At 44.4% G+C, this 12,775-nt stretch overlaps 1 protein-coding gene across 1 annotated transcript in view; it reads right to left on the bottom strand.

Annotated features, from left to right (window-relative positions):
• Window positions 1-12,775, bottom strand: part of LOC124794768 (kalirin) — a 2,150,963-nt gene that overhangs the window by 834,531 nt on the left and 1,303,657 nt on the right. The gene's annotated exons all lie outside the window — the stretch shown is intronic.

Here is a 12,775-nt window from a genome sequence, read left to right as displayed (position 1 = left end):
TGTGCAATGACATCGGATATCTTCATCCTCTTTTCAGTGTTTTCTCTGATCTGAGTAGTTGATGGTGGTGGTTGTAGTTCTTAGCACAAGGAAGATATTTTGCTTTTAAGGTAAGTTATTAATTTCGGTTATCTAAGTTATGTAAGGAACTACATATAAACAGACGTTTCGTCATAATTTCTACAAAAGAACGTATAATACGATTAGTCGAACTGCGTGTTTGTCACGCAGAACCGGCCAATGTCTAAGAAAATGACTGCGAGGGAGGCACCTGCAGCGATTACAAAAAAGATCGCCACCGAAGAGGAGACAATAAGACCGGAAAAAATAAAGTCTGAAAGAGAGCCGAAGAATGCTGACCTTAAGTCGGACGTTAAAAAATGAAGTAAACACGCATGGCTGGCCATGGAAACGAAATTAAAATGCGGCGAAGAAAACTGGAACTTCTGGAAATAATAGGTCAACACAAGAGACTGAAAAGTGTGTTTGGAGTCATTTGAAGAAGAATGGGTGCAGTGCAGCAAGTGTAGAGGCTGGGCACACGTTGGATTTGTGGATCGGAAGAGAATTTTGTCTCTGACTTATGATATATGTAAAATAATAAGCTAAACATTGGTGAACTGAGCTAAAATAGTAACAATACATTCCCATGCTTATGTGATGTATCATTATTCAGTAGATATCAGTGCGGTGTATTGTAAACAACCGATATTACAAAAGATAAGACAATGGCCGATACTGCTAGACACTTTCTACAAGCCTTGCAATGTAGCTCTTTTACTTCCGATGTAATGAAGCACCATAAATAACAAATAAAAATCATTACACTGTGTTATCCACAAAACACATCTGCAGGTAAGAGAGTAGTATATAAATATTCCGATAACCACCACAGTTACAAATTAAAGTCAAAAAACTTACGCCGGCCCACATTGCGCGACTCTCCCCTATATTGCTACAAAGAGCTAAGTATGCATTTTCTTTTTAACTTTTTTCGTTTTCATTTTCCATCGTCACCTTGTAGCGAAGCTTCATAATATTGATTCAGCTGAAAACTGAACAGTCATAATGTTTATAAATATCAGGAGCCGCGCAGTACATACTCACTTTGTTAGTTTGACGCAACAAAGCACTGTTATCGTGAGTTCAGGTGTGAGCGAAATTAGGTAGAAACGGCCCGATAATGCGCGTTCCAGCATTCGGTATGACGCTGGAAGCACGTCGGTAATAGAGAGAATCATATACTGGGTGCCCCAAAAAAAAAGTCGACAAACTTTAGGGACAGGTTCGTTGCACCAAAACATGAAATTAAATAAAGTAAATAAGGGCTCTAAGGCGCACACAGGAAGAGATATGAGCACTTGCTCGTCTTCGTTACTATGAAACATCTCTTCTGCTGCAAGCTCTTTGATTTTCATGTTCTGGGAGGAAGTTGTATGGGCCAAAACAAGAAAAAACGTCTAGTTAACATGGGCTTTAAAATGCATACGTTAAAGAGCTACAAGCACTTGTTCAGTGGAAGAAGATACGCGTTTTACACTGGCAAAGATGAACAAGTGCTCCTAGATCTTAAACTATGCATTTTAGGTCCTATGTTTACTGGAGTTTTTTTCTTGTTCTCTGTCATAGCGCCAAAAACGAACAAAGGTATGCATTTTAGAGCCCATGTTTACTCGACTATTTTTTCCCTATTTCTAAATAAGGAAGCTGGCCCTAAAGTTCATCGGTGTTTTCTATATTGATGTAACAGTCATTTCATCGCTCGGTCTTGTCCAAATTAATAGTCCTTCGATTCTAATACACTCGGTATCACCTCTGAACCTCAGACTGCGGAAAACTTGATCCGGCAACTAGAGACTTAATCGCTTAATCCTTATTCAACCAAACGACGAGGTTAAAATCAGTATATCATCCGCAAAAAATATGGATGAGTAACTGCACATTTGTAACATTTTCGCTCAGTTTCACCCCCCCCCCCCCCCTTGATTACAGCATTACACAAATAGAAAAAGGTCGTTCACTCCTGCGTAATACTGAACATGTGGAAAAAGTGTGAATTCTTCTACAAACTAATCACACTGGTTACGAGTACGGTTATCTGTGATCTACAAATTAAATCCGTCTCGAAATTAAGAAAGTATTGTCAGGATTCATGGAAAGCAAATGATAAGCTGTTGACACGTAGGGTGATATTCACGGTTTATTGGCCCAATAGCGATGGATATGTTGACGAAAGACACTAGTACCAACGACGCCTGCTGCATTACATTGCTCTGTGTTTGGTCGACCTTAAGCATATAAAACACGTTTATTTGTGTGCTCTGAGTGAGCTCTGGGTATCATAAGGATTCCGATGGCTTCCCCATTGCCGGAAGTGATACGAATCGTTAACACTGCACGGTGCTGTAGCCACGTTACAGCATTAAAAACTTTTCTGAATCTCTAGCTTCTCTGCTCATTGGAAATGAGTCAAGGGAAAATTCGCTCGTACGGTCTTTGTTGACTCATCAGGAGTAAGCGAATGACCCGCTAGCTGTTTCAAGGGCTAAACGTGACAGGCGACTAGCGAGTCGCCTTCCACCAGTCATGGTATGCAGTGCATGAATCACCATATTTTGCGGCCACTTTATTCATACGGCTGCTATGCTCCCCCAACGAGTCTGAGTGAACCCGAGTCGGTACATCACTCCACAATAATCCGAAGCCTTGGCACAGCGTCAAACGCGAAATATCCTCGACGGCGTCACCAACTGCTTTATGTGCGTGTCTCCAAACTACGAGATATCTTACAATAAATAAATGCTGATGAAATTCTGCATCGCGTTGCTTTCATTATCTGTGTGTCAAACATCACTTTTAAAGGCCGTAAATCTCCTACCGCAACCGAACATGAAGCATCAAGTTTCAGCACATAACGCTTGCAGTCGGTAGTAGATAATTCAATGCCCGGAACTTCTACACTGCAAAGCAAAATTGCTGCTGTTTTATGTAATGGTGAAACCGCTGTAACAAATTAAATAACATCTCACTGCCGGTAGGGGTGGCCGAGCGGTTCTAGGCGCTACAGTCTGTAACCGCGCGACCGCTACGATCGCGGGTTCGAATCCTGCCTCGGGCATGGATGTGTGTGATGTCCTTAGGTTAGTTAGGTTTACGTAGTTCTAAGTTCTACGGGACCGATGACCTCAGAAGTTAAGTCCCATAGTGCTCAGAACCATTTGAACCATTTTTGAACATCTTACTCATACAGCGATGCGACGTATGTCCCGGGTTGTTAGGAAACGACTGCTGACTTCAGGACCAATAATAAGAAATCTCCTTACCCTGAGTTACGGATCATGCACTATGTGAGTGGCAAAGTATTGACAATTTTTCATAACAATCTTACGACTCCAGAAAGAAGTACTGTAGCAGATTCCAACGGATCAACTGTCTAGAACGAAAAAAAAACTAACGGTCTAACACAAGGCAAATAATAGCAGATATCAACTCAGAGACAGCATAGAACTTGGAATAGCAATTGAATAGAATGGACAGCATTATAAAAGGAACGTCAACAACAATAAAACAAAGGTATGGAATGTTGTCAAATTATATGAGGTGATGCTGAAGGTATTCGAGTAGGAAACGAGACACTAAAGGCAATATGTGAGTTTTATTATCCGGCGAGCAAAATAACTGATGACGACCGAAGCAGAGGGGACATAAAACGCAGACCGGCTACAGCACGAAACCACTTTTTTTAAAAAAGAGAGATGTGTTAATTTCAAGTATAATTTTAAGTGTTATAAAGATTAGAGACTTTTGAACTGTCGTGCTGCAGTATAATGATGAAGACGAGATAGATAGATCGAATAACTAATGTGGAGGTACTGAATCCTATCAGGGATAACAGAAATTTAAGGCACAACTTGAATAAAAGAAGGGCTCTGTCGACAGGGCACATTCAGAAGCATAAACTATTTGTCACTTTCGTCATGGAGGTACGGGCGCGCACGCGTTTGCCTGTGTGCGTGAGTGAAGAGGGGGCAGGTTTAAAACTGCAGAGGGAGACCAAATGATGAATTCAGTAAGTATATTCACATGGGCGTAGGTTGCAATATTCATTCGGAGACGAAGAGGCTTGCACGGGATATAGAGTGGCGTGGAGAACTGTATCAAAAACTCTTGGGATTGAAGACCACAACAACATGAAAAAGTTTCTTACACGGAGAAAACTGCTCGGTACAGCGAAGAAGAAACTGCTCGGTACAGCGAAGAAGCAGCTGCTAGCATGTCACATACCGCATTTTCTGCACGCCGTAGGTTCGTCTGGTCCGTCTGTGGACTAATTTTTTAAGCATTCTCTGGGCGCGGGATAGCCAACTGAGCACTCGCTGGTCCATACTGGCGTATGGCTTCATAAGGTCTCGGAAACGACGAAGCACAACGCACACATTCACTCGACTCGCACATTACGCGGTACTACGTGCCGGTTGATAGTGGGCAATTTGGCCAACACGCAACGGCAGGTAGTGAGTGGTCAGCACCCGGAGAGAGCGACGAACGTCACGCGCCTAACGGTGATTCCGCGTTCTCATTTCTCCTCTAGTCATTACCGAAGCCGACCTTACGCTTCCTCGAAGACGCGTGAGATGCTGGCCGTATGTACACTGGTGCGCAAAACTAAACGACTAACGCAGCTTTCGCGCGTGTCACAGCCAAGTAATGTAGCTGAATGAAACATGATACATACTTACACTGAAAAGCCAAAGACACTGGTACACCTGCCTAATATCGTATAGGGCTCCCGTGAGCACGCAGAAGTGCCGCACCACGACGTGCCATGCACTCGACTAATGTCTGATGTAGTGCTAGAGGGAACTGACACCATGATTCCTCCAGGGCTGTCCACAAATCCGGGAAGTGGAGATCTCTCATGAACAGCACGTTGCAAGGAATTCCAGATATGCTCAATAATGTTCATGTCTGGGGAGTTTGGTGGACAGCGGAAGTGTTTCAACTCAGATGAGTGTCCATGGAGCCACTCTGTAGCAATTCTGGACGTGTGGAATGTCGCATTGTCCTGCTGGTACGTCGTAATACGTAATGGACATGAATGGATGCAGGTGATCAGATAGGATCCTTAGAACGTGTCACCATCAGAGTAGTATCTAGACATATCAGGGGTCCCATGTCACTCCAACTGCACACACCCCACAGAATTACAGAGCCTCCACCAGCTTCAACAGTCCCCTGCTGACATGCAACCCATGGATTCATGAGGTTGTCTCCATACCCGTACACCTCCATCCGCTAGATATAATTTGAAACGAGACTCGTCCGACCAGACAACATGTTTCCAGTCATCAACAGTCCAATGCCGGTGTTGACGGTCCCAGGCGAGGTGTAACGCTTTGTGTTGTGCAGTCATCAAGGGTACACGAGTGGGCCTTCGGCTCCGAAAGCCCATATCGATCATGTTTAGCTGAATGGTTCGCACGGTGACACTTGTTGATGGTCCCGCATTGAAATCTGCAATAATTTGCTGAAGGATCGCACTCCTGCCTCACTGAACAATTCTCTTCAGTCGTCATTTGCCCGTTCTTGCAGGATCTTTTTCTGGACGCAGCGATGGCGGAGATTCGACGCTTTACCGGATTCCTGATATTCATGGTAGACTTGTGAAATGGTCGTACGGAAAAATCTCCACTTCATCGCTACCTCGCAGATACTGTGTCCCATCGCTCGTGCGCCGACAACAACAACAAGTTCAAATTCACTTAAATCTTGATAACCTGCCATTGCAGGAGCTGTAACCGATCTAACAACTGCGCCACATAGCTGCTGTCTTATATGGGCTTTGCCAACCGCAAGTGCCGTATTTTACCAGTTTACATATCTCTGTATTTAAGTAACGCATGCCTATACCAGTTTCTTTGGCGCTTAAGTGCAGAAAGAACTGCTACAGTATAGTACGCAAAGGAACTGAAAAATATACACAATGAGACAAGCAGAAGTTACACATTTATTCAAAATAATAATAATAATAATAATAATAATTACACTTAAGTCGCCGCGATTCTTGATGGTTAGCTGGACATTACAAAAGGCGGCATTGATTCTTAATGTGGTTTGTCGTCAAAACAGACAGCAATGCATGCCCTGCAACGCGCTCCCATGCTGGCCACAACGTCAGAACGTAGTTCTTGAGATGAAGCGTTCCATTCCTCCATCAGTGCGGTTGAAAACTGCTAGATGATCGTTGGACGTGCTACAATACGTCCCAGACGCGTGCGACGGGATTGAATTCGGGTGAGCAGGTGGACGAGTCCATTCGCCGAATATTCCAAGAGCTCATCTATATGCGCTGTTCCGTGTGGCCATGCTTTGCATCCATAAAAATGAAGTTAGGGACGAAATCACCCCTGAAAATACGCACTTGGAGAAGCAGAACAGTGTCACGATAAAACTGACTGATGAGTATACCATGTTCAATGACTCGGAGGCCAGTGCGCCTGTGCAACACTATGCCCCCTTACACCATAACACCCGGACCATCAAAACGTCGTTCGGCCATGTTCCTGGGTGCATTACGTGTTCCCACCTCTCGCCATACGAGGTTGTGTCGAACTTGAAAAAACTGTGTTTATTAACTGCCAAACATAACAATGTTGTACCAGATTAATGTCATAAAACATTAATAAATACCTAGCACCTGCAATTTTCGTAACAGAGAGTATACTTTGAGTGGCACTTGTACATATAATTTACCTACCAGATATCTTTCAAATATAGGCGAATAATTTCTACATTGGTGTGTTTAGTAGTTTCTGACACTGGTTGGTGAAATGAGAAATCACATCGCTAATTAGCGGTGCAATACGACTGGAAGGCTTTAGAACTAAGAGCCATTTGGAATTTCAGTTGGAAGGATAACAGTAGCCAAAGGCAATTTTTTTTTTAATTTCACAACAAATAGCTATTGTTGAATTGTTGCTCTGTAATGCTATCTCTTTCTCCACACCGATATAGCTGCTCCCACCTACTCCTCGATGGATACGCATTTGGAAAGTGCATCAGAATACCTGGACACCCCGAGTTTATACATTAATGGTTCTGCCACAACATTGTGGAGTTTTGTTTGGAAGACTCCCAATTACGTTTCCCTGAGTATCTGCATGTCACTAACGTATGGATGGTACTGGCCGATAGCGATCCTTGTAGAGCGGCAGTAAATTTGTTCGATGACTGTTGTTACGTCTTCTTGGTAACGACTAAAACGCTAGAGCAGTACTCGAGAACAGTCGCAGGTAATCAGAGTCTTCGGCTCACCTTCTTTAGCAGTGACTACTTGCTCGTACAATTTCGTATAGGTCCTTATTGTTACCTCTTAATCTTCAAACGATGTTACTGGTTGGAGAAGCCCATGCTTTGAGTGCCGATAGTTACGTATATAACTTGCAGGTATTGAAAAAAAACTTGCCATAGGGAACGATCACTTGTTGAGAAACAAAGTTGTTGCCGAGAGCATGTTGACTTTCAGCTCGGCAGAGAGAGCAGTACGCAACAGTAACGAAAGTTACTGATTTACATAATAAACCGTTGAATTCTTTACGTTTGATCAAGTACAGCGAAAAGAAATTAATCGATTCACTAGCTAACTTGTCATTCAGAATTTTTTCTTCCGGTTTTCCGTTTCTCTCGTGTAGATCCATAAATACATCCATTCCCTCGTGGATTGCTCTCCAGTATTTGCAATATAATAGTATAAAAAGAACTTAAAGCATAACTGTTAATTTAAATAGCCATGTTACGAGTGATAAAGTCTGTAACAACTTAATGGAAATAATGCAATGTATTAAAACAGAATGCCTCGGACTGCATCCAAACTCTCTGGGAAGCAAAAATGTTCCAGTATCTTTGTTCCAAGTTGTTATTTTATGTAATGAAACAGCGTGAGCGATGGTGTGTTTGTTTGTTTGTTTGTGTGTGTGTGTGTGTGTGTGTGTGTGTGTGTGTGTGTGTGTGTGTGTGTGTTTCCACGCTATGAAGGAGGCACAATACTTGTAAGTCGGCAAAAAAATTCAAGCTTCATATTTTCCAACTGCAGTAAAATCATAAGCAGAGGAGTGTAGGATAAGAGAAGCAGAACAACACACACGCAAACATAACATAACATAAAATACTAACGTAAACAGAACGCGATAAATCTTAAGTTGTGTAGTGTTTTTATTGAAATTATTTCAGGATTTCGAAGAACAACGATTGTAAGAGAATGAAACTAGGTTATGAAAATTACTGTTACATAACTCAGCTGGCGAGGAGAACTACTTGAGCTGACCAATCAGATGTATAGGCAAGCTCAGAGAGAAATCTTGCCGGAACGCCAGAGGAGCGTTCATCTTAGTGCGGCACTTGAGTATCAGACTGCAGAGTAGGCACATCACTGCTAGACTTGAGCGGAGAGACTCGGATGCTAGCCTCTACGAGACGCGCTTGTGAGCGTCACTGCCGCTAACGGGGAAGCTCCGCCCCAGCCCGGACAGCGGGCACAGGCAAAGCCGCAACCACTGCATTCCCATCAGCGCTCCGTCACGCAGCGCACTTAAGTCCTCCCGTCACGATGCACCCACCTGTTCCGTTCGTGCCTTAGCACGAATTACTAAGAAACTCTGGTAACGACCTCGACAGACTTATAATGGGCATATTATTGCTTCTGCGTTGTAATCGTAAGGGCGTTTAGGATTACTCATAAGTACCTCTACGGTTTCGGAACAAGACTGCGCTTAACCTACAAGACACCCACAAAAATGACACGTATCAGTGGGTAGAGCATCTGTCCTGGTTTAGATTTGTAATACGTGCCGTGCTGTAGTTGCACTAGGAGGGAGGCGTGTCACAACATGTGCACGAGTTATCCGCTCCGTACTCTCGCGTCGAATACGAGCACCTTTACATAGGCTACCAAATGAACTGATTTACAATGCGTGCTGCTGTTGCCCCTTCGCGACAGTTAGTTCAGCGACTTCAATGAACTGCACGCACGCATTAACGTTTGCCGCGTATGGAAATACCAAAAATACATCGCATTATACGGTATAGGAAAACCGTTTCCATGCAAAACAGCCTCCAGTCGTCCATGACGGGATATATACAAGCGATGTACGGTTTTAAAGGGAATCTTACACCATTCTTCCTGCAAAGTAGTGGCAAGTTCAGGTAACAATGATGGAAGTGGATAACGATACGCACCCTTCCATCCAAAGTACATCGCAAAGGCTCAATAATATTCAGATCTCGCGATTGCGGTGGTCACGGAATATGCTACGATTCATGCTCACAAAACCCGTCCTCGCCGATGCGAGCCGTGTGAACAGGTCCCCAGGCGTCTTGGAACACAGTATCACCATTGAGGAACGAGAAATGTATCATGGTATGGACCTGACCAGCCAAAATGGTCACATAATTCTTGGCAGTAATGCGGCCTTGCAGAGGCCACGATATGGCTGCCCAAATCACCACCGAAGCCCGCCATGTTTCTCCATTCGACGTAACTTGGCCAGAAGCTGGAAACAGTGTGAAACAAGATTCATCCGACCAACTGGCTTTCTTCCATCGCTCGATAGTGCAGGTGTTACGGCTTCGCCACCACGTTTTCTCATTTATGACGTTTGTATCACTGATAAGTGCTTTTAGAGTTGCACCTCGCTCTGCAACTCGCTCCTTCTGGAGCTTACTTCCAGTTGTTCTCAAATGTGTGTGTGTGTATGTGTGTGTGTGTGTGTGAAATCTTATGGGACTTAACTGCTAAGGTCATCTGTCCCTAAGCTTACACACTACTTAACCTAAATTATCCTAAGGACAAACACACACAGCCATGCCCAAGGGAGGACTCGAACCTCCGCCGGGACCAGCCGTCCTGTTGTTCTCGTGCTGACAGTGTTCATGAGTGCGACATTATGCTCTCCACAGATTTTTGCAACTGTTGTCGTCTTATTTTTCCCCACAATACTCGTCAATGACCTTTCGTCACGGTAACTCCATACACACTTTCATCTGCGTAGTGACTTGCAGTATGATGTTTTCCCTATTTTCCTGGTCGCAGTATAGATATTCCATACGTTTCCTCTTGAAACACCAAACACGTACTCCCTTGATTATGGAAGCTCTCACCACAAGGGCACTGACAATTCGCCCACGACTGAATTCACTTGGTCCGAAACAATGCACGCACAACCATACAGAATACTTTCCTGACAAGTACACTTGTAACGTACAGGTGCCACTTGTGGTCAAATATAACAAGTCATGCTGCAGTCTTCGCTAGCATCTGCATTTTGTTTTCCGCCCCTGTATAAATTCAGTTACAACTTGGAAAAATTCTCCGTCAGCTGATACGTCTCTCTGAGCAGTTTCTCTGCAGTCGTATTATGAAACCCTGGATTCACTTACGAATAGCCCATTATAGATGTTCACTGGAGGAGGGGCGTTCAACAAGCAATGCAACAATTGTTTTTCTGAAAGCACGTTGGTTTTATTCACGAATCTAACACGTCATGCAGCATTACTTTCCACTTTTCTTCCTACAAAACCCTATTTCTCTACATAATCTCCGTTCAATACGACGGCCACGCCACCTTACTTGGAGGGCCGGTGTGCTCGCACAGTAGCGGAACGCTGGCTGACGTTGGTGCGAACGTCTTCAAATGGTTCGGATGGCTCCAAGCACTATGGGTCTTAACATCTGAGGTCATCAGTCCCCTAGACTTAGAACTACGTAAACCTAACTAACCTAAGGACATCACGCATATCCATGCCCGAGGCAGGATTCGAACCTCCGACCGTAGCAGCAGCACGGTTCCAGACTGAAGCGCCTAGAGCCGCTCTGCCACAGCGGCCGGCGCGAACGTCTTGCTGCATGAATAACGTCCCCCATCATCGACGTGGTGCTTGCCGCCGAGTGGTTTCTCCATTGAGCCAAGCTGATGGAAGTCAGAAGGTGCGAGATCCGGGTAATTTCCAAGAATGATTGCCTAGTGAAGTCACGGGGCCCAAACGATACATACCGAACGTGCGATCGTAAATCGATTCTGCGACTCCGGTGGCGGGCGTTGTGATCAGTTATTTGTGATCGTCATTTTTATCTGTTTCCCGTTGTTCCCGTAGTTGCTCTAAATTACATACCTCCGCGAATTATTTGTGAGTTGCTAGGGAAACCCAGACGATGTATGTCGTTAGTGAGTGGGATGTCTGGTGTTCTTGATGTTTCTTTGGCGGATTCTCTGACATGGAAAATGTAATTCCATGTTTATCAAGCGAAGAAAATTGTTTGACTTTTTGTCGCAAATATGGAGTACTATCGTACGAGGAAAGAAGGAACTGTGTAGATTGTGTTGGTGCGAAGTGTTTAAAAGTTCGTAAGAATAGTTTCGATGCTGAAATACCGTTACAATTTCATTGCGGACAGTGCGCAAAACGAACGAGTATACATGGTTTGACTCTTCCAAATTATCCATCCAGACCACCGTAATGGACTTTAACATGACAACACCGACGACGAGTAAGGTAAGTCGTCTCCTTTGCAATTACAAGTATTTTTTGTAACACTCTTCTTTTGTCATAGCTGCAGTGACCACCTAAACATATTCATTACGCCCGTCACCAGAGTTGCATGTTCCATTTACGATCGCGCGTTCGATACGTATCATTTGGACCCCGCGCGACTTCGATAGGCAATCATTCTTGGAAGTTGTACGGTGGATGAGATAGAACAGTCCAATGAAGTTTTGGGAGCTCCTCCCGGGTGCGCAGAGTTGAGTGGGACCTTGCGTTATCATGGAGGAGGAGGAGTCCGTTCGTGTTTTTAGCAACGTACACGCCGAACTCGTTTCTTCAGTTTGCTGAGGGTAGCACACTGCACTTATCGTTGCACCATGAGGGAGGACATCAAAAAGAATAACCTCATTAGAGTACCAGAGGACAGTCGCCACGACTTTACCGGCTGAAGGCCTGGTTTGAACTTTTTATTCGAAGGAGAGGTGGTGTGACACCACTCCACGGATTGCCGATTTGTTTCATTGCCTATGACGACGTTCGACATACAATTGTTCCGATTAGTCTCGTAACGCAAAAGCAGCTCCGCACAGGCGGTCCTTCATTGCTCTTTATGGTCTTCTATCAGGTGGCGAGGAACCCAGCAAGCACACAACCTTGAGTATCCCAACTGCTGGACGGGTGTCTCAGTACTACCAACAGAAACATCCAGTTGAGCTGCGAGTGTTTCACTGCGATCCGTCAGTCAGCTCGAATGAGAGTGTCCGCACGTTCCAACATTGCAAGAGTCACAACTGTGAGCGGCCGGCTGGAACACGGAAGATCGAACAGGTGTTTTCACAACATTGTTGTGGTGTTGAGAGACGCCTTGTCCAACCATTAATCGTGCTTTTGTTCCGTGCTAAGTCTCCACAGATATTCCACAAGCGTCTATGAATATATGGAAGGCTCCAGTTTTCCGCCAAAGGAAACTCATTGGCAGCTTTCAATTTGGTACGCACCTTCGTTACAGGCGCCACTTTGAAGACTACGTATAGCGCCGCCACCTATCGGAACTTCATGAAGTTATAGGGACTGAAGTGGAAATACTGCGCAATGTCCCACAACGAACTCTGTATTTTATTTTTTTTTAAGTGAAACTGACCAAGAAAAAAATTTGCTGAAACTTCCTGACAGATTAAAACTGTGTGCCGGACCGAGACTCGAACTCGGGACCTTTGCCTTTCGCGGGCAAGTGCTG

This window comes from Schistocerca piceifrons, chromosome 4, assembly GCF_021461385.2.
Source record: "Schistocerca piceifrons isolate TAMUIC-IGC-003096 chromosome 4, iqSchPice1.1, whole genome shotgun sequence".
Classification (NCBI taxonomy): domain Eukaryota; kingdom Metazoa; phylum Arthropoda; class Insecta; order Orthoptera; family Acrididae; genus Schistocerca; species Schistocerca piceifrons.
The sequence above is the reverse complement of the archived record's forward strand: the minus strand, read 5'-3'. Positions and strand labels throughout refer to the sequence as shown.